Source organism: Desmodus rotundus, chromosome 11, assembly GCF_022682495.2.
Source record: "Desmodus rotundus isolate HL8 chromosome 11, HLdesRot8A.1, whole genome shotgun sequence".
Classification (NCBI taxonomy): domain Eukaryota; kingdom Metazoa; phylum Chordata; class Mammalia; order Chiroptera; family Phyllostomidae; genus Desmodus; species Desmodus rotundus.
Genome location: NC_071397.1, coordinates 73,346,263 through 73,369,544, shown reverse-complemented (window position 1 = coordinate 73,369,544; position 23,282 = coordinate 73,346,263). Strand labels below are relative to the sequence as shown.

Here is a 23,282-nt window from a genome sequence, read left to right as displayed (position 1 = left end):
TCCTTTTAAACCCCTCTTCATGCCATTATTCTCTGTTTTAGTGAGTGACGCCTCATTTCCAGGGAGTCATCACTTCTCTATTCCCATATCTAGTTGGTTTACCAAGATGTATTAGATTTACCTCAAATCAACTCCTTTCACTTCAGGTTAGTATAGTGGCTAATAGCGTTGATTTGGGAACCAGATAAATTTGGATCGAATCCAGCATTTCCCTTTAATAATCGGTTAAACTTGTCAAGTTGCTCCATCAAGTTGTCATAACAAACAGCCGCCTTTCAGGAGGCCGTATAGGAGTGTGGTTAATAGTAGCTCAGGATTAGCTGTGGACCCCTTACTAACCATGCTTTAGACAAGGTCAGGCCCTTTTGAAGCTCGGTTTGCTCATTTGTAAAAGAGCAATAATAACTAGCTCCTAGGCTTTCTATGAAGTTTAACTGAGACGTTTTCAATGTGGTTAGCAGGGTGGCTAGCACATGGTAAGCGTTTTAAAAAGGTGAACTTTTATCATCCTCGCCCACTGCCATGGCTTTTATCTAGACCTCAGGTTAGCCTCTGCTTTCCTGAGATAACTCCTTAGGGATCTCCCTCATTCCAGCCATACCCCTTCCAGTCTGTTCTGCATTCTGCTACCTCAATTGTTTTTTAAGAAACAAATCTGATTGCATTACTCCCTTGCTAAAATTTTTTAATGTAATGATTCTTAATTTCTTTTTCTCTCTCTCTCCATGTATGTGTACATGTGAGGTGGACCCTTTTAATAATCTGATTAAAAAACAAACTATGAACCCTCTGCCCAGGAAAACATGCTAACATACTCAGCTTTGCATGTGTTTTCAGAGGGTTCCTGCATTCCTCGACTCCATCCTTGGACCCTTGATTAAGGAAGCCTTTATTTGATGGCTTTCCATTACCTTCAGCTTAAGAGCAAAACAAGAGTTTTCTCTGTTACGCGAATGAGAAAACTCTGATTGACAGACAGGAAGGAAACACTTATCCATAATCCAACTGCTTAGAAAACGAGCTTTTCCCCTCACAGTTTCTATGCCTGTAATTTAGATATTTTCTGCTCGCAGTACTTCCCGACATGCACCTGATGCCCCAGCCCAAGACAGCTGCTTGCTATCTTCTCACAGGGCTGAGCTGCTGGCCACAAGGTTCTGTTAATTGCCCGTTGACGTATTTATCTTTTTTCATTTCTCTGACCTTCTTAAAGGTGTAGATTGTACCTTGATTTCTGTATATTTAGAGTCTAGAGCTCAGCCTAGTGGCTGACACATAGTATTAGGTAAATGGTTGGCTAAATAAGAGAATTACAAGGAGAAAGATAAGGAGAAAGAACAACAAATTACCTGCAGTCCTGTCATCCACATGCAGCAGCTCTCAACATCTGTATGTCTACTGAGATCTTGCAGAGATAGTTTCCAGGGCTCAACTCCTTCACAGATAACTTGGGTATGAGAACAATTGCCCTTTCCTACTTCAGATAGACAGTCTGAGTTTAATATGTGTAGGATTCCTAACAATGTATTAAGTGACTTAATCTTGAGAATATTAATCGTATTAAATGTTCACTACTTTAAGCTTATTCCTGGGCCTGTGTTTGCCTGCTCAGTTTTAGAGAATTGGTATATATATTCTATATATATATATATATATATAGGGATATCTGTATATAGGCATATATACCCCTATATAATAATATATAGGTATATATATTTATATATATTACCAATATATATACACACCAATATTGGTAATATATATATGCCTATATATATACACCTACACACACACACACCCCTATATATATGTGTGTGTCTGTGTGTGTGTGTGTGTGTGTATATATATATATATATATATATACACCTATATATATATATATTGGTATATATACACCTATATATATAGGTATATATATTACCAATATATATAACACACACACACACATATATACAAGTGCATATATACTAATATATATATATATATATAGGTATATATAGGTATAGGTGTATATAGGTATATATATCAATATATATAATGCACATATTATATTTATTATATAATATATAATATATACCATTATATTATACATTCTATATATTATAGGTATATACAGGTATATATACCCATATATAATGCATATATTATATATAATGTATACAATGTATATAATGTGTATATATATTATATTATATATTATATATTATATTGGTATATATATCTATGTATAATATCATATTGGTATATATATATAGGTGTGATATATATTGGTAATATATACACCAATATAATATTATATATAGGTATATACATACCAATATAATATATATACATTATATATATATTGGTATATATACTTATCCTTCTTTCCCTAGAATCTTATCTTGGAAAGTTTAAGAAATTCTCTATGTCATTCAACCATCTCATAAAACTTAGCATAGTGCTTTGCATGTTTAATGGTTCTTAATACTACTGTATATATTAATTTGTATTTTTGGAAGAGAATAGGTAAATTGTTGATATGCTTGTATTTTTGTTTTAAATATTTTATTTATTTATTTTTAGATAGAGGGGAAGGGAGGGAGAAAGAGAGAAAAAAAGAAATATCTATATGCAAAAGAAGATACTTCAATTGGATGCCTCTTGCACTCCCCCAACTGGGGACCTGGCCCGCAAGCCAGGCATGTTCCCTGACTGGGAATCAAATTGGCAGCCTTTTGGTTTGCAGGCTGGCACCCAATGCACTGAGCCATACGAGCCAGGGCAATATACTCATACTTTCTATCATAGTGTTTTCCTGAGGAGCAAACTGAAGATCAGAGAGGATAGTAACTTACAGGATTCTAAACTTCAGATAAAATACAATTAATACAAAATCAATATTTTTTAGAAGGTGTGGGGTTCCAAGGTGGAGGGATTGGCATGAGTGAGACTGGAAGCCAGCTCTGTTGTCTCCAATTCATTGTCAATACTGTGTCGTCTGTCTTGTGGGAACAACTGGCAAAGTTTCAAAAAAAATGGCTGCATTTTTTTTAATGGACTCAGGTTCTGATGGAATTTCATGCTTCCTTGGGTTTATGCATTCTTTCTCCATTTTTGCCATCAGGCTTTGTGTGTTTATTTTTTATTCTATTTATTTGAAGGGAGGAGCTCAGGATGACTCACTCTTTTAATGTTTCCTGGTCCCCATCCTTCTGTCTTCTAGTTTTCTTTGCTCCTCAAAGGAAAAATGGCAAGTGATGAATAAGAAAAATGTCAAGTAATAAAACTTTTAATTCACATTTTTGTAAGGCTCTGTGATTACTTTGGTTCTTCATGTAGCTGTAAAAGGAGATTCATTATTGAAATATCATTGAATAGACCTGCTTATGCCTTATTATTCCTCACTTTATTTTTAGGATATCCTCTTCATGCCTCATTGTCTGAAGGTTGGGCTTTGGAACAAAAACGCGTCACATTTAGAAATACTAGATCTTAGTAATTTCCCTTCTCATTCAGCCATTTCGTGACAGCTGCTTTTGTCCCAGATTGATTATTTGTCCAGGAGAAAAACTTCATCTCTCTATGTTCAGTAGCTTAAGGGAGATTACGGGTAGAGCCTTTGGATTTGATTTTCTTCTCTTTTTGCAATTAACTTGACCTTCTGTTAACTTCAAAACAGGCTACTAAAGCCAGAATGTTACTGGAAGCAAGATGTTCGATACGCTGCCTTGGAGGCATCTTTCCCCTTACCACACAGACGCTACTGGACTTTGTTAGCATAGTGCCCCAAACAGAATTAGGTTTATAAAAGAGATAAAAAGTTTTCTTTTAAAGGGGTTCTTTTTAATTTTCTTTTATAGTTTGACTTCTCTAAGAGCAATCCGTTGTATATTTAATCAAGGATTGCCTAGTAAGTAGAAGCCCCAAAGGTCTCACGTACGTGATGGAGCAGATGGGTTATTAGACAACAGTCTTCTACGTACATGGAAAGCTAACAGCTATGACCGTAATTCTGAGACAGAGACCAGCAAATAATGCCTGACAGGTCATGGGTTCCTCACTGAGATGTGGTTTCCATGACCTGTGCTTGCAGTGTCGTCCTTGGAGAGGGCTTTGTGACGTGGCTGCCAGCTGTGACCTCTGCGCTGCCAGCAGGCCGGCAGGCAGGCTGGCAGGAGTCAGGAGGCTGGACAAGGGGCAGGTTCCTGTAAAGGGGTCTAAGTGCCGCTCTTGATTTCTGACACTTGAAAAACAGAGCTGTACTTCTCACATCGGTAATTCCGAGTTTAGTATTATTTGTTCTGTTTTAAGGGGAAAACCCCACGTATTTCTTTTCCAGGCATGAAGAGGGGTCCAACTCTAAAAAACTCAAGACTGAGGAAGGGAAAGCCCATTTTAGTCTCTCCGGCCCGGCCGAAGCCAGCGTCACCCAGGTGAGCAGAACCTGTTCCACATGCTATGCCCCTTGCAGGAAGGCCACGGGTGGGGAAGACTGTATCGATGCTAGTCCTGTCAAGGTATAAACCATGGACGAGCATCCCACCGTTCTCCCTGTCAGTAATTATTGCCAGCCAGTTACCTATGGAATTATCTTTGTGATACGCAGTACATAGAGCACTATACAATACACAGAGAACGGAACATTTCAGTGGTAGTACTTTTTGTATTGATTTTTTTCGTTGGCTTCATTGTGCAACTTTCTGTTTAGTCAAAGCAATAGGATAAGTGGGGTTAATGATGTGAGTCAATCTCCAAGTATATAGAATTTGAGTGCAACTTTTTTCAGATACAGAACTTCAGAAGAGGTTTCACAAGTTTAGGATTTCCCCAAACCAAGTACCCTTTGACACTCACGATCTCCTGCATTAAATCGGGAAGGTTTTTCGAACTTGCACATGATGCCTGGTTTTAAGTGGCATCTTTTAGAACCAATGGATCCTAAAATGTCCCTTACTAGCCATATACACTAAGAAGGACACTTAGCACTAAGGCATGCTTTTTCCCAACCTCAAAAAGAAATGCTCTCAGAAAACCTGAAAGTCTGAAAAATGATTTGGGTTTTATTTCAGTGTTTTATAGTGAAGAAAAAAAAGCCATGACTTTCTTTGTTCTGAGAGCTTTTCTGACTGCTATACCAGAGCAGAGTGGAATCTTTAGTACATTTTGTGCTAAAGTTTACCAGCCATAATTGAGCCCCACTGTTTCTCCCCTGTGAGCTGAATGATGCTTAGGCTCTGTTTAGGTTGGGACTGGGAGATGAAAGACATAAGAGTATGATGAGAAAGTACCATATAGTGTGACAGAGATTTTCATGTTTGAAACTAGCCCTGCAGTAAACCTTGAAACATGATCTGCTTTTACTATTGGGGGACATCTTCAGTTTGGGTATATATTCTACCAAAACTTCAGTGCCAAAGGGTCAGCGGTAGTCCCCCCAAAAAATGGCAGTTCAGTGAACAAGGCTATTTCTCATGTCATCTTAGTAGAACAGATATATCTGGAACTGACCCCACACGGCAGCGTCCTCCCCTTCCTAATGGGTTGGGTGTCAGGATGCTCAGGCAATCTGCCACAGAAAGCCTTCAGGCAGGCCCGGCTGGTGGCTCATCAGTAATTCTTCTGACCCCTCTGGAAAGAAGTCACTTTGCATCAAGGGATGTAAGTGAAAGTACAGATGACAGCTATATCTGATAGCGTTTAACCGAACGGGCAACTGAACAGGAAAGGGTCTTCACTTTGTCTTTGGTTTTTGTTTTATAAGAGGACACTTGCTGCATGAAGCCATCTCGTCTCTCCTGGAGTGTGGCCGTAAAGAGACGTGATCTGCAGGTCTATTGTCCGTGGGCATGTTCTGGGTTGGACGTGTCAGTCCAGCTGAAGACTTCCGTGTTCTAATGAGTCAGAAGAATGCCAGCTTTGAGGACGGTGAGTGCTAGGCCACTGGCTTTACATGTAAAGGAAGGCCTTTAATTAGGTTAATGGATTTAAAAATCTAGATTTAGAAGTGTGGCCTTGTGTTTTAATGCTATATATAGCAGTTTTCTTGTGGATCTTTGTGTTGTCCCTTATTAGGGAGCTCAGTGAGACATTATGAGCATGTGAGGATAAACTCAGCACAGGTCTGCCCACAGAAAGAACTAATTTGTGGAGAAAACTGTGGGCCGGAACCTTGCAGCTTTTAGTTCCAGTTCATTGAGGTTCTGTGGGTTACTGTGAGTGAGCTGGGAATAAAACATTTCTGTGTCTGTCTTCTTGTTTTCTGAGACAGATCATTCTTGTTCTAAGCCTAAGGTTTTGAGGCCTTTACAACCTAGAAAGATCTTGCTGCTGCCCCTTGATTTGATCCTTCCGAAATTGACTACAATCCTCATATTTTTCTTATAAGATGTAACTTAGAATTTCATTTGGGCTTGGACTAATATTAAAACCGCTTCCAGGAATGGAAAGAGGGTCTTGGATTAGCATAAATAAACGTAAGTTTTTCCTGTAATGGAGCAGTTCTGTCCCAGCTAGTGAAAGCTTCCTTTAGAAAGGGAACTTCGAGTGAGATCTCTCAGTTATCTTCTGTTGGAAGACAAATTGGCTCAATTTGGTGGCATAAAACAACCATTTATTATGCTCATAAATTCTGTGGGTCATGAATTTGGTCACGACATAGCAGACACTTTTTGTCTGTGATCCGTGATGTCTGGAGCCTCAAACAGAAGATTGTTGAGTGTTGGGGGGTGGGGGAGGGGAGTGGAGGAAGGCAGAGTGGAATTCTAAAGCTGGGAACTGGAATCAGCTGAGTGCTTAGTCAGTGCGGGGGCTGTGGGCTGGGACTCCAGTTGGGACTCTTTGCCAAAGCAGCCACAGGTGGCCTCTTCAGAAAGCCCGGACTTCCTCAATCACAGTGACTGGGCTCCAGACCCAGGCATCCTGAGAGAGAGAGAGCCAGACGGAAGCTATAGCAGTTAACAAAGGTCAGCCCAAGTGTAAGGGAAGGGCATATGGAGTCTACCTTTTAATGGGAGAAAGGCAAGGCTCTGAGAGAGCTCATGATAGGAAGTACTATTGTGGCCATTTTTGTAAAAGACAACCCACCACAGACAACCCACCACAGACAACCTACCACGGACAACCTACCGTGGACAACACACCCCAGACAACCCACCACAGACAACCCACCACAGAAGAATGAGTAGACATGAACTGAACTAAGAAAGAGGAGGGGATGGGGGATGGTTGAAAAAGTGAAAGAATTAAGAAGTATGAATTGGTAATTACAAAATAGTCTCAGAGATGTAAAATATAACACAGGGAATACAGTCAATAATATTGTAATAACTATGCATGGTGCCAAGGGGGTACTAGAATTATGAGAGGGAACACTCGGTAATTTGTATAATTGTCTAATCACTATGATATACACCTAAAACTAATATAGATTAATATTGAATATCAACTGTAATTGCAAAATAAAATAAACAAAAAATAAATAAAATTAAAAAACAAGAAGGGGTGAGTAGGAGTGAGGCGGAAGAGCATGGTGACAGAAAAGAGAAAAGCATCCCAGGCTCTGTGAGAGACGAATGAGGGCTGTAAAGATTCACAGCCGATGAACGGAGTGGGAGGCATTTGCTCCTCCTCTTATAGTGGCACTCGTTTATTTAATATTTAAATATTTTCCTTGCCTGTGCCTGTCTTTGTGCTTCATTCTAAAAGCTCTCCTTTAAATCTATAAAATGCCTCAAGCTTTTTTTTGTAATCAAAAAAGGATTTCAATATTAAATGAATAAACAAGCAAATGAATATTTAAGTAGATAAACCACCTTGCCTTAGAGGGTTTTCAGTGAAGACCTAGAAAAAAGAGACAATTTGTTACTACCTAGAGGCAAACTTCACGAGGCATCTTTCTGGGTGTTTTTCATGTACATGAAAGAGAATGATGCACTAATATTGATTTTCTTTGAACACAGGACCTCAGAAAATTATCTTGGGTATTAATTATATATATTCAAGAACAGCAGAGTTATTTGTTAAAAATAATTTCAGTACAGAGAACATTGTGAAATATTGAAATGCATTAATGAATTGTAGCTATGGTTGGGACTTTATAGGCAATTTTTAAAAATAACTTTTCATTTGCCAGCAACTACTTAATTATGGTCCTATGTGAAAAAGAAGACAGAATAGATAAGCTAAATAGAAACAATTTTTAAAAATAAAATATATACATGTGACATTCTTAGAAATCAGTTTTGGAACAATAAAAAGATAAATAATATGTGATTTGAAAATATTGCAATGATAAAAGTTTTGCTTATATCATACCGTTATGTCACATTGAAGCAATTTTTAATGGAATGTTTAAAGCAAAACACAATAGCAAGTCAAATTTATACTTCTTTTTTGTTTTGTTTTCTCTATATTTAGCTCACTGAGGACTAGTGTTCTAATTGAGTCTAAGTAAGAATTGCCAGCCAGAATAAATTTTAAGGTTAAAAATTAATAATTCAAGGAATATTTTGGAGGAGCTCTTTTAACATTGCCACTCTAATCAGCAGGCGGAATTTAATGGAGCCTATATTAAGCAGAAACTAATGAGGTAAAAGTTGCTTTTCTATATACAAAAGGTTTTCTCATTTGCACTAGCTCTTTTAAAAGGAGAAATCACTCGGAGTGTATTTACCGAGTACTTAGAAGGTATAGAAAATTGGAGAGAGAAAAAATACATGTTTATGGATCAGAGATAAATTCACAGCAATGTACCATATTGGGCTCCCAGTCACAGAGGCCTGTCTGTGTCACTTGTCAATATACACAGATTCTCACAAAACCCCACACACCTACCGCTGCTGCTATCCAGGGTTCTGTTGTTTTAGTCAAGGGAGTTTCCAGCCAGCCACAGTTCACTTGGCTTTCTCTTGTCTTTCCCTGAGGTTGACTAGGGTTTAGAAGGCCACACTGCTGGTTGATAACTTCCTGAAATAACTTACTTATCCTTCCATGCCTTCCTGGAGGACGATAACAGTTTAGTCCTATAATGCCTGGTGGGGTAGCTCCTGGTCTGTGCAGGCCTGGACCAGACCGAGCAGTCTGGGGGTGGTGGCCCCAGCAGTCAGGGAAACTGAGAGAGGGTGGCCGAGGGCTGAGTCTCCTAAGGACTGAAGAATGAGCTTCCACCTCCACTTAGAAGGACGGTGTCCAGTGAAGGTCCCTGCTGTGTGGCATAATCACATCCTCACAAATGTCTTTGTGAAACAAAGGGGGTGCATTTTCCTACTTGGAGTTTTGAAAAATTAGCCAAGATTAAAAACAGGTAAAAATATTACAGTATTTTAAAAATCCAGTGGCATTTGTAGTATGCATTGTTTTTTTAAAACCTGTAATTTGTTTTGACTTCTTTCTCAACCTACATCATCTGAATATAAGAGCAATATGACTTTAATGATACATAACCTCAGCTCTTTTACAGTCCATGAATTCATAGTCAGAGGGGGAGAAGGAATGAGTCCGTTGCCTAAACTTCGTTATTTCTCATATTAACTTTGCAGAACTTTTTTTTATTTTTAGTTTTGTATTTCACACATAGCAATAATATAATTTAAATACATTTTTTTGTATTGTTAATTTAGTATTATTTGCTATAGGATAAAAGTATAAAAACCAAGAAAACTTCATTATTTTTATAAAACTAAAGAGCTTAAACATTTGTTTTTGGTGATTGTGAAAAAAGTCTATTAATTTGCTAAATATTTTTTTTGCTTTTAATATAGCTACACAGTTAGTAATAAAATAGAAACATATTTAAAAATTATTATATACAACTTGAATTTAACATGGTTTGAATCATATCTATAGACCTAAAAGTCCACGAAAACATTCTGACTTTGCATTTTAATGAGAACTAGTCTCTTTATATTATGGTGGCTGAGGTCCCGCCGGACATCTCCTATAAGAGTAGTGAAGGGATAATGTAATTCATTTTATTGCATAAGAATTAATTTAATTTCTGTAAGCTCATTTGGCTTTACAATTATCCATTTTATTATTACGATTTAATATAAAATCTTAGAAGCAATCACTGAGATGTGGAACCAAAGAATATATGTTGACAAAAAAAATTAAAACTAAATTATTTGTTTGTGTATGAAGTCTTTTAAACACTAGATGGCACTAAAAATATATCATGATAAACTCTTACTCATCAGGAAAAAACATTAATGATTTTATGACCTTATAAGATAGTACATTTCTTATTTCTATTTTTTAAACATTTAAAACAGTTTAAGTGCCACTAGTACAACTGATTATTGAAATAGGTAATAAGATTACCAAACTGTAGAAATATATAATCCATAATTAAAATCATTTAAAGTGTTATTTCAGTGACCCCAGATACTGCCTTACTGAGGGCTTCTTCACCATCGAAGGTTGCTGCCCTCTGAGTTCGCCAAGAGAAAGGAATATGTTGCAACAGAAAACAGTGCATAGGTCCTTGATCCCTTAGAGAATCTGGTTAATACGGGACATGATGCAGATGAACACAGTGATAAAAGATTTAAATTCTTAACACATAATGCTTCCTCCTACTAAGAAAATATGAAACTAATGATATGCCACAATACAAGAACGTCAGTGATTCATGATTGATTTGTCAGCGATCCAAAGAATATTTATAATTAGTCACTGCACAGAATACTTTGGTATGCTCTGATATTTCCTAATTTAAAAGGTCCTATATTTGATATCAGTTTTAGAAATTGACTCATTATCAATAATATTTTGTGAAGCTGAAAGAAATTTCACATACTATAGATAATAAACAAATGTGGATGGGTTATGCTAGAGGAAAAGCTACCATTTCTTCCTGGCTATGTGGAGATGTGATTGGAGGGTGTAGCCAGTCAACAGGGAGCAGTGAGTGAGACAGTCGTAGAATCCAAGTGTTCCCACAGCTTCTACATTTTGTGATGTTTGTGTTTTTTGTCTGCTTTCAAAAGTTTCTAATTTGTTGTGACTTCTTTTCTCACTCCCAATACACATTAATTTTATATGTAAAAGTTTTATTATTTTTTTAATTTAGGCTCCAAACAGCTGTGTGAGCTTCAGACTGCATAACCATGGATCTGGACCCACTTTGCTCTGACCCCTTTTAATTCCTGCTGATGTCTTTTGTCTTACTTCAGGAACATCATGAAAAGGCAGGGTTGGTGTTTGTTTTTTGTTTTTTGTTTTTTTTGGAAGAGACAATCATGCTCTAAGGCAGCAGAAAAAGAAGAAGACCAAATATGAGATGAACTGGCTCCATAAAAGAAGCCATAGGGAGGAGCCTACAGAGCTGAGCAGGGGACATGGTGGACGTCACCTATTCACAGAGTTGTCAGGAGTCGAAGCCAACTCAGCAGCGGGTTAGACACCCAATACTGTGCTCCTGTTGAACAATCCGGCTTTATCTATGTTCAGCCTTTCTTCTCGTCCTATAAAAAGTAATTATTCATTTTTCTTCCACATTGTTTATGTTTTATAAATAACTACTGGTCTTTTGTTTATGTTTTTTATGCCTCTTCTCTTGGTAGTGCCTTTCTAATTTCTGCTTGCCTAGGTCCACAAGACCTGATGTGTAAATCATTTCCTTCACAAAAGGGACTCTGAACTCTCTCCCAAACCTCAATATTTCCTTAAGCAAGCCAAAAATAATTTCTCCCTCATCTAAAGAAAATGTATCTTTATTTTTTGTGTGACACATTTCCTTGTTTACTTTGTATTATACATGTTTATGAGTATGTTATTTTCCCTATTGGGCTCTTAACTTACTAATGAAAGAGTCAAAATCTTATCCATGTTTGCATCCCTTATAATATCTGGCACAATGGCTTATGCACATAAGCAACCTACAAATAGATGTAAAATAAATTAATGAATAAATAAACACTGTTTGATCTGATGGTCACAGCATATTTTTTATCTGCCTGTTTATTTGAACTCTTAATATTTTATCTTTAGGTATACGTTTATATTTAAAATAAAATATGCAGCAACCAAAGACTCCTGAAGAAAATTAAGGAAGATGTTTTGTTCTATGTGTAATAAAATTATGAGTCTGTATTGGTATAGACAATATTACAAGGTCATAGTTCCCTCTTCCAGCATAAGTTGAGTCTAATCAGCAGCCAGCAAACTACATGGGCTAAATCCAACCAGCTGACTGTATTTTATAATAAAGCGTTATTGAAACACAGCTATACCCATTTATTTTTACCACGTCTATGGTGGTTTTTAAGCTGCAATAGCAAAGTTGAGTAGTTGTAATTGAGATTGTATAGTCAGCAAGTTTAAAATCTTTATTGTCTCTAGTCTTTAAAAAATGTTTTGCTGACCCTTTGTCTAAATCTTGGTGGTAGCTAGGTAGCCAGATGATTGGAAAGGAGAATCCAAAATCCCTTTCTTTTTATAAATGAGTAGGGACTGAGAGAACTACTAAAATTTCAGTTTTGGAGCAATTGCCTTTTCAGATTGTTTGAGAGGTTAGTGCTTTCTTGGAGCAATAAACCTCACTGGGTAGCAGGAGCTATTCTCTAGAGCACAGGAGGCAAACACAAGGCCCTGGGCCGAATCCCGCCCTCCACCTGGTTTTATCCCATCTGACACCTTGTTTCTACCCTGCAGCAATGCTGAGCTCTTGCTTAACTGCTAAGGAGTAGTTACATTTATACAGTTCTAAGATTACATTTGACCCTTTGAAGACAACCAGGAGGCTGATGTGGCCCCCTGGTGAAAATGAGTTTGAAACCCCTGCCAGAGAGAAGGGAAGAAGGGAGGGTACTTTAGCAGTTTTGTTTCTTTTTGCTCGTTTGATTTGGAATTGGGGTTAATTTCTCCCAATGAAATTGCTGTAAACTCTGAAATAATTCAATGGGTTTTACTTAGCTCTTTGTTCCTTTAGAACAAAGTTGTATTATCTCCCCTAAAATGGGTGATGTATTAACAACCAAATCTTTAGTACATTAACATAAAATATACCACTCCCTGTAGTGTTAATGGAGTAGTGTGTTATACATTTATGTGTATTAGTAAATGCAACAGAAAACTGACACCTGATTATAGCATATCATCTCTCTATCAAAAGAATCCATTTCCTTCTATATATCTAGTACTTTAAAATTGACTCCCGAGCATGAAGCTGAAGCTCCAACCAGCTGTCCGATACCTTATTTTCTGTGATCTCCCTCAGCCGCTCATCACTGTGGACCATCGCCCCCTTCTTAAAGCACTCTCTTGGCCTCTTTGATATTGCAGTTTCATCATTTCTGTCTACCTCTTGGATGCTCCTTCGATGTCCTATTCTCCTCCTCTTCTTTCTCCATAAATATGTAAATATATCAGAAGGCCCATGGCTGGTCTTATGTATTTGTCTTTGCTCTGATTTCTAGAGACCTTTTTTTTCCATGATTTCAGCTCATATCCCTAAGTAAACAATGCTCAACTTCTCATCTCTACTATGTATGTTTTTTTTAGTTGCAGCTCCATAACTTTAAATATCTGCTTGGAACTCAACTTCTTTGCCACTCAGGAACCTCTTAATTTGGCCATTTTCTTAGTAACTAAAACTCCAAGTGTTATCTCATTCCTGACTCTGCCTTCCTTCCTCTGTCCCATCTCATCATCTCCCACAGTGAAACCAGGTTTTCCCCATCTGTTCTATCTCTTTGCCAGCTACCTTGGTTCTAATCAAAATTACCTCACATTGGAGCAATACTGAGCATTTTAATTAGTTTTCTTGACTCGGTCTTTATTCATCCTATTTTTCAAATTATTTAATTTAATATTTAATAATTCAATATTAAATTTACTTGTTAGTATTTGAAGGGAAATAAAGATTTCAGAACATGCATTCTCTTCATTAATATTATTCATAATTATATCAAGAGTAATAATTGAACAATAAAGGATTTGTTTATTCATTTAACAAATATTTAATTTAATACCAATGATATTCCAGGCCACTGTTCTAGGCTCTGGAGATAAAGTAATAAATGAAATAGGTAAAGATCTCTGACCTAAAGAAGTTTACATTCTAGCTGGAGGAATAGAGGGGAAACAAGATGAAAAGTAGAAGTATAGTATGTTAATTACATGTGATAAAAAGGAAATGAAGAGGGTAGATATGAAACATTGAAGGAAGGTTCCACTCTTGCATAGAGACATAAAGAAGCATGGAAGACAAGCATGTGGATATATGGAAGAAGAATATTCCAGGCAGAAAACACAACAATAAACAGAGAAAAGATTCCTCACATATTTAAGGAAAAACAAGAAAGCCAGTGTGACTGCAACAGAGTGTACAAGAGTGAGAGGACTGAGGGGTGAGTTCATGGAAAGGAAAACCCTGTTCTCCTTCAGCTATCGGGACATGTCCTCCTGCGGCAGCGGGACAGCACGCTGCATTCAGGCACCACAAACAAGCCATTACTTGTTGGTGTTTCTGGAAGCCAAGGGGAAAAGCCCAGGATTTGTACAGGCTAAGAATTGTAGCCCTTGCTTCATATATGCACCGATGGGCTTCCAAAGATGGGCACAAAAGTATTATCCTTAAAACCTATTCTTACCAAATCACATCTTTTACAAAATCTTACACATACACTCTGCTGTGCGTGGCAGCCAGGTCTATCACACACAACAGGGTGAAGGATGGATCTGGCGTGTAGAGTGAGTGTTGTGCCTGGTGTAACCAAACTCAGGTTTGGCTCCCGACGCCATGCCACAACTTGTGGGACAGGTGCTGGTGAGACGGAAAGAAGTTTATTCAAGTGCCAGCCACCTGAGTAGATGGGGCCGCTCTCATTCCAAAGCCCATCTCAACACCTCAGTGCAAGCAGAGATTCTTATAAGGAGGGAGAGGGAAAGCAGAATGAAGAGATCTAAGGGCGGGGGTAGAAAAGTTCTCTACGGGCAGGCCAGCACAGTCCGTTCTGATAAGAACCTCACAGTGGGTCAAGCGTTGGTTAGGTGCACATCACCCCGGCTTTACATCGACCTGCTTTACGGTCGAAGGTCAGCAAATCTCCCAGAGCTGGCGTGACTGAAGGTCGGAGTCTGTATCTTTTGAAGTTAGTTCCTAGGATTCTTATACAAACATGCTGTTTATCTACAAGCTACATATTAGTCAGAGTCAGCATTTGCAGAAGCAATATCAAAAGAATGGTGGGGTGGGTTACAATTCCCCACCGTTACACTGCGATTGGAGGTCTGGAACAGGAAACCTTCATCACTTGTTGGCAACTCTCACCTAGTCTTGGCTTCCCCTCCACACCTTTCACACGGCCCAGCCTCTCCTGGCCTTTCCACACCATCTTTTCCTGCTCAGGCCAATTTGCAATGTTCCCATAGAAGGAGATCAAGCCTGCAGCAACACAGTTAAAATCTAGTCTCCCTTGAAACATTGAAGGTGAAGGGGTTTCAAGAGGACACTCACTGCAGCAGAAAATCTGGCTCTCACGGGTAAAAATGAGCTCGTTCAATTGTTCATGCACTACGAGTAGTTGTCCTTTGTGGTAATAAAACAAGGACAAAACATTTTCCTGCTGGAAAGACCTGGAGCTGCGTTTCACTTATCCCAAAGACTGCTCGTGTATGTGAGAACACAGAGCAATAAATGAGGACCTTAGATTAAAATAGAAAACATTACAAAGCCGGAATATTTATATTAAGAAAAAAGTAAAAATGTACAAGAAAGGCCATTTGTACACGGCTAGGGCAGTTGACACCCCGAGAAATTGGGACCCGAGGTGTGGTTATCCAAGGGAGCAAATAAAATCACATTGGCCCAGAATGCATATGGATGGGAGTGAGCTTAGGAGAACAGGTCTGGAGTTGTTCTGTCAACCACCCCCTTTGCCCAGCATCCCCACCCATTTTGGGGGACAGTTCACAGCACCTTATCTGAGGAGTTGGTTAGGAAGAGACATAATGTGCAAAACCCCTGCTTTACTCCTAAGAAATTCTCTCTTACAGAGTGTAGTGGCTTCTGGGTTTTTTTTTAACTGTGGCATGGGAAATATTATTGTGTTGTTACATTCTTTTTTAAAAGGAAAACAACTTACTTATCTCCTTGCCAAATCTGGAGATTCTGGTGATGGAGACTCTGATACTGCACACAGATTCTGAGAGGGATTTCCCCCTCGCCCTCCTGTGCCTTTGCACAGGGCGTGGTTAGAGCTCCTCTGCCTCACCCCACGCTTCCCAGAGAGGGCAGGGGTGCTGGTGTGAGCCTGGCCTGAGGTGCACGGCCATGCCAGCTACCGTTACCCACCTGACCCCACTTTCTCTACTCTGCTGATTGGTGCCTGCCCCTTGAAACTTTCTGATGGCAAAATGATAGCTCCCATCCACTGTGGCTCAATTCTGGGCCTCTGGCAGCCGACAGAGCTATGGAATTCTTCTTCTTCCTCCGAAAGTAGGCTGAATTTTCTGTGACCCAGAGGCCTTCGGAACCTTCAGTGGACATGAGGCCATCATGCGGCTGATGGCAGAAAGGCACTGCTGGGGTTTGTATTCCACGGCCAGATGGTCTAGACCTCCGCGGTTGCAGCACCTGACTCCCTTTGATCTGCGCTTCTGCATGTTCCTTTATTTTGTCCGCTTCTCACTGTCAATACAGGGCATGCACCAGATTTGGCGACACGTCGAGGTTCCAGCCCTCAGGAACACTTCTTAAAGGTGAACTGCACTCTCTCACTCACCTTCATGCCTGGGATTCCCTCCATGTGTAGTTTACTCTGGGGCACAAAGATATACAACTAAGGGTCCAGTGCGACCTCTGGGCTACAGGTCATGACCAGGAAGCTGACCCCTGTGCAAGGTGACCCACTTGTAGATGTTTGCACAGTGCTTCAGCTGGGGATCTCCTGCTGCCAGGACCTTGCTGTCCAGCACCTCCCTCTTTGCTGCCATCTACAAACTGCTGGCTGGACATGGAGTCCATGGTAGCAGCCTGATTCGGTAGCCCAGACTCCTGGTTAGGGGATCGTGGACCTCCGAGAAATCTGGAGGCAAAGGGGTGGCTGAAGAAGAGGCTGCTGCAGCTTTCTCCAGCACTCCATGTGATGCTTCTGACCCCAATATTTGAAAACTGCAATCCTGAGCAGGAGGCTGCTGAGCATATTTGGAGAAGGGTTTAAGGATATATAAGAGTTTGCTTGTGATAGACCTGCAGTTTCCAAAGCATACACTGGATAGGTTTAGGAGAGTGGAAGGGGAATGAGATTTGAGATTGAATTGGGTGATCAGCAGGACGTCAGATATTTAGCATCTATTTGAACTCCATCTGGGTTGGCTGTGGGAAGGTGGACTTGGGCCCAATGTGCACTGGAAGAATCTCAGTAACCACCATTAGTGGCCAAATGAGAATAAAACAGCACTTAGCAGTGAAAACGCGCTTTATTCACGATTCAGACATAATTGTAGATCTACTGGCTCCCACCCAGGTCTAACTGCACTACAGTAGTCTCCGCCTTGTGCACAGTTTCATTTGTTTCAGTTACCCATGACCGACAGTGGGACACTGGGCCTCGGAACACTAAGTGGAAGCTTCAGAAATAAAAGGTTAATAAGTTTACTTATTCTTCGGAGAGGCATGATCAAATCTCATGCTGTCCTGCCCAGAATGTGAATCATCCCTTTGTCCAGCGTATCCACACTGAGTAGCTTCAGCCCATTAGTCACTTAACAGCACCCTGGGTTGTTGGATCAGCTGTCACGGTGGCCACTGAGGGTCTTGGAACATATTCTGTCCCCTCCCCCCATGAGGGGAGACTGCTGTAGCACTGAATTGAAGTTACTGCTTTCACTACCTGAAGAAAAACATGCAATTTAGCTTCTCAGAGTTTCATTTTTCCTATGTGTCTAACATATGTATTTTTCCTGATACTTAAAATAGGGAACATTCCATTTTTAATTTTAAGCCTCCGTGTTCTAAGTCCTCTAAGAATAGTTAGATCACACATGCTTGGGTCAAAGCCTTTGGCACCATACAGCTGGAACCAGGACGGTGGTTTCTGATTCTTCAACAAGCTTGAAAGTACCATACAAAAGATAGAAAACCTTTGCAGAATTGCAAATATTTTGGTGTCTCCTACTTTCTCTTTGTAATAGGCTTAGAGTAGAGAGGTAAGTAAGATGGGATAGATGAAAAATGAGAGGAAAATCGGTTTTATATTTTCTTGCAGTTGACCACTTTGTTCTTAACTATACCAGGTTATAAACAATATGTAAATTTTTCACTATGTATGTGCCTGTCATCAGAGGTATTTCGTTTTTCCTCACTGAAACCAGCTAGTCTTACTTGCTTAGTGAAATCTCAGTACCGTGCATAAAAAAAATAAATCATTGAAATTTAGACCATATTTTAACTATAAGTGGTTCCACTCAGCATGCACGTCTATCACACTTACTGCATATTTAACATACATTATTAATCCTTTGTGTTCACTGAGGCAGATCTCTTAGTCTTAAAACTACTTAGTATTCCATCAAAACTTATAGTACATAGTAGATCCTCAACTCATATGACTTGATTTATACAGCTGTGAAAGATAGGTTAGGTTCAAGTTCATTAATAATCCCAGTTGGAAAATTTGAGATCTCTTCAACTACACTTGGGTGAGTTAATAACATTTGGAAGTGAAATGTCTGGTGCATATGTGAGAATATTCTAGCAAAAAATTATTTCTGAAAAGTGGGTAGTTACTTATGCAATGAGAAATTTAAAGAGAATGGTGATATATTTATTTCAAAGCTTGTCTTTATAAGAATCATACTCAAGCATTTTCTAAAGTCTGAGAAAAAAATGTTATAAATCCTTTCTGGAACCAAGCGTGGTGTCTAACTACAATCCTGATCACAATTTGAATACGTATACAATCTCCAGAGACCCTCCATGATCATTTTCCTGTTATTGATGAGAACAGAGCAGCCCGTGTACCCTTGATGGACCACAGCCCGTCCTATCCTGTGTCTGTCAGTAGCCGCATCCATCTTCCGCATCCCCTGCCCTAGAAAGAACCCATACATGGTCTTCTTCACCTGTTTTTTTCTGGATGTAAATGTTTCTCTTTACAAATGTTGTGAAATGTTCTATCAAAGTTTGGGGTTATTTTGAAATACGAAGAAACAAGTGAAAACTGACATGGCAGATTTTTATCACCATTTTTGGCGTGAGAAGCAGCAATTCTGTCTTCAGTGAAGACAGAGCAATTGTCAGTATGCTAAAATTGCTGGAGAGTGCACTTAGGATAAACACAGAAAAAGTTCCTCTGTTGTGAGTTGTTGGGCCCCTCAGTGGGTGGTTGGTTGGCCTCAGAATAGATTTTTATTAATAAATCTTGCCTGTCTTAATAAAATCGGAATGATCATAAACAAATGTACATTTCCCATATTTCGAAAATACCCCCCCTCAAAATCTCCATCTGAATTTTTTCTTTAAAAGGCTTCAGTTTTTCCCAGAGCTGGTGCTAATGAAAGGATGTGAAATAGATTTCACTGAAGACTGTGAGTGCCGCTACGGAAAGACCTTTACAGTATTTTGTTGAGTAAAACAAAGCCAGCTGCTCCCACAAATTATATAACTGCTGCTACCTTTAAAATAGAAATCAGGTGTCAAAAGACAGGGGCGTGAGAGAGAACTTTTTGAACTACATGCATATATTAACTATTCTGAAACAAGTAGTGCATATATTACCTATTCTGAAATCAATAAAAATGATAAAATTCAAAGAGCCCTATGTGACTCAAAAGCGCACACACAAAGCCATTGAACCCATCTAACTTGGCCAGCAGAGGAGTAGCTGATAAATCACAGTGCTCCATGCAATGGAAATGCTAGAATACGCTCTGCATCCCATCAGAAGAGCGAGGTAGACAGGCATAGAGACACTAGAGAACAAAAGCAAAGTGCAGTGTGTGCACAGGCTCGTTTCTGGACGTCTTTAAAGCTCACACAAAGAACGCGATGAACATGTGCCATTCTGTGTGCCCGCATTCTTCTCTGGAAGGTCACATGAAATGGGAGAGGAAATAGGGTGAGTCTGTGGGCGGATGACTTTTGCTTGTCATTGTATACATTTTTGAGTATTGATATTTTTAATGTGTGCATGTATTATTTTTAGTTAACGAATTAAAAGTCAATTTATATTATACTACTGTGAAAAGTGTTCAATATCATATTTCATCATTTCTTAAGTCGATGTGAATCCACATGGACGCTCTATATTATAGGAAACTCCTGTAAAAATTTCACAAGCAGATAGATCGCAGCTAATCCATTCCAGAGGCGTTTTTTCCTTTGCCACACTCAGTCTTCAGAAATGATTTACTAAAGATGAGTTGGGTTTTACAGATTATGAGCCACAGTACGATGCCGTGGAAAGAGCAATGGCCTGAGAGTCTCACTGTGGCTCTCCCACTTTGGGGCACCTTTGGCGTGACGCAACAATTTCCTGTGTTAAAAGGAGCTGCCCTGGCAAATATGCTGTATCATAATTTCTGAAACCTAGGTATATGTTATCTTACCTGACAAAGGGGTTTCTTTAGTCCCTTTTGCAAGTGGAATTAATTTAAGAAATTTGAAATGGGAAGATTATCTGGATTATCCCATGGAATCACAAAGGTTGTTATAAGAGGGAGGCAAGAAGGCCGGTGTCAGAGAGGGAGGTGTGAGGATGACACAGGTCACAGAGTCAGGGAGAGACCTGGAGAAGTTACACTTCTGACTTGGAAGATGGACGAAAGGGTCTCTGGCCAAGGAAGGCAGGCAGCCTCTAGAATCCGGAAAAGGCAAAGAAATGGATTCTTATGTGGAGCCTCCAGAAAGAACAAAATCCTGCTGACACCTTAATTTTAGCCTGGTGAAACCCATTTTGGACTCCTGATTTCCATAAGTTTATCTTAATAAGTTTTTGTGATTTTCAATCACTGAGTTGTAATTTGTTACGGCAGCAATAGGAAACGAATGCAGTGATTTTATTCCAGTAACAAAATGGGGGTACATTTGAAGCTGGGGTAGGGACAGCAGAGTGTTTTACTCCTGGCCTATGCAGCAAGCAGGGCTGGCTTCACGATCACGTGACGTGTGCCATCACGCAATGGTCCCCATGCTCAGAGGAGTCCCGCGTTTAGTTTACCGCTCTACTATCGTCTTCATGAAATTCTTAATATGTCATTTTGGAGCATGTGGGGAGCAGAGGAGATGCCCTGGAGGGACAGCCCTTGTGAGTGTTTGTGATCCGGCATCAGTACCGGCTGGCAGTGGCTCAGCCCCGGGCGCAGCATGCAGCTGGCCGCGCAATTGGCCTGGTTTGCCTCAGGGCAGTCAGAGGAGCCCCTGCGCTGGCAGAGAGGCCTGGGATCGGATTGGCAGTGGTGACAGTGGCAGCAGCAATGGCAGGCAGAACTGGTAGCTATGCCCCGGGGGAAAGCAAGGGCCCTGGGCAGTCCCGGGAACTGTGGGAGGCCAGCCTGTCCATTCACTCCCCAAGGGGGCCGGTCCCTGCAGCTTCTGCACACTGATTACCTGTGGCTCAGGGATGGGACAGGGGCCACTGCTGCTCGGGCAGCAACTTTGCCAGGAAGTTATTACGAGATGAAAGCACACACACGGACATTGCAACAGAGTATATCGAAGTTATTAGAATCCTTAGAGTTATTAAAGTTATTCCGAGTTGAGAGTCTCTGGTTTTGAAAACAAATATCCATAGACTTACACATAGAACTAAAGCAGATTATGACATTAGCAGTAAACTGAAAAGAACTATTTTCACATGACATTTCAAGTGAACGAATTATTAATGAGAAAGGCGATTTTAAAAGTATTTTTCTTGTAATTGAAGATACAGCAATAGAATACACAAGTATTTTCAATTATATAGAAATCATGAAGCCACTTTGGCTTCTTGAACAACTTCTAAAAGTTACAGGAAACAGCAGAGAAAACACTAAATTGCTACTATATAATTTTTATTTAATATTAAATCCAGACTTCTATGAAACTTTTATGGGATTTAAATCTCTTTAGAAAAATTATTCTGTGAACCATTAACTCAAATGACAAAAACTTATATTTCAAAATAATTTGTCAGACATTATCCTAATTCTGTGATCATTTATAAAATAAAATATTCTTTATAGCTCTAGTAACAGTTGCATCAACAAGAAGATTCTTCTCAAAATTAAAAATTATAAAAAATCAGTTTTGATGCATTTCCTAGGAGTGATTGATACCACAGTCATTTATATTGACTGAAGATAAACTATTTTTAAAGGAAAATCCTTTAGATTTTAGTACCGTTAACCAGGGTAAGGTTTGAACAGGGACCCTACGTCGTCATTTCGCAGGGGGCCCACACCCCATGTAGTCTAGTCAACCCTGACAGCAAGATTGACCCCTGAAGTGAGACAGACATCTTCCTCCTGAATCTGTGCTCTCAGCAATTTGCACTGACAGATGATTGTGCAGTAGAAATGGAAATATTTCTTGTTTATGAATGTTTAGCTTCCATCACTCAAAACAACACAATCCCGGACTATGTGTTGTTTTTCCATGAATCCAAGCATAGGCCCCGGCCTCTGCCTCTTCCCCACCTACCTGCTGTTGGAGAAAGCAAGGCTCCTTCTGCAGTGTGTGGAGCACAAGTTGTTACATCCTTACCCATGGAGCATTTTTCATAGTCTTAACTCAGTTTGATACTTTCCCAGTGACTTCTCATTTGTAACTCGGTCTCCATTTGCCTGACTGCACCCTGAGAGAGCCTTGCTCAGCCTGAGATAACAATGACAAGAGGCACAGGTGTTCAGGTGGCCTCCAGTTTGAGGCTTGGAAGATTTATGTCTAGACAGCTGTGTGCCAAACCTCTCTGCACATGGAGATCGACATATCCCCAAAGGATATAACGGATAAAACCAGAAGAATAATGAAGAAAAATGACAGGCGTGCGGGAGAGGAATAAACAGGGTATGCCTCTGGTAAATAACTCCCCGAAGGACTCTTAGAAAAGACTTACTGATTAATTGAATCAATCCATCATCCTTGGGGTGACAGTGTCAATTTGCAATCTTTGGGGGAGTTGTTTTATTTCATTGCAGTCATAGCTTAAATTCATCTGAGGGTAGAATGAGAGGTTAAAAAAATGTACTTGTTTTATTACTAAGATGCCACAATTCTGTGCTCTCATTACAGAGAAGGCTTACATTAGGTTTAGTAATGATTTAAACCGAGTCAGAGCATCCACATGTAACTCCTCTCTGAATTTATCTTACAGATATCA

At 39.5% G+C, this 23,282-nt stretch overlaps 1 pseudogene; it reads left to right on the top strand.

Moving 5' to 3' along the window:
* Nucleotides 1-11,085, top strand: part of LOC112297239 (X-ray repair cross-complementing protein 5-like) — a 49,809-nt pseudogene extending 38,724 nt beyond the window's left edge.
* The last annotated feature ends 12,197 nt before the right edge of the window (nucleotides 11,086-23,282 follow it).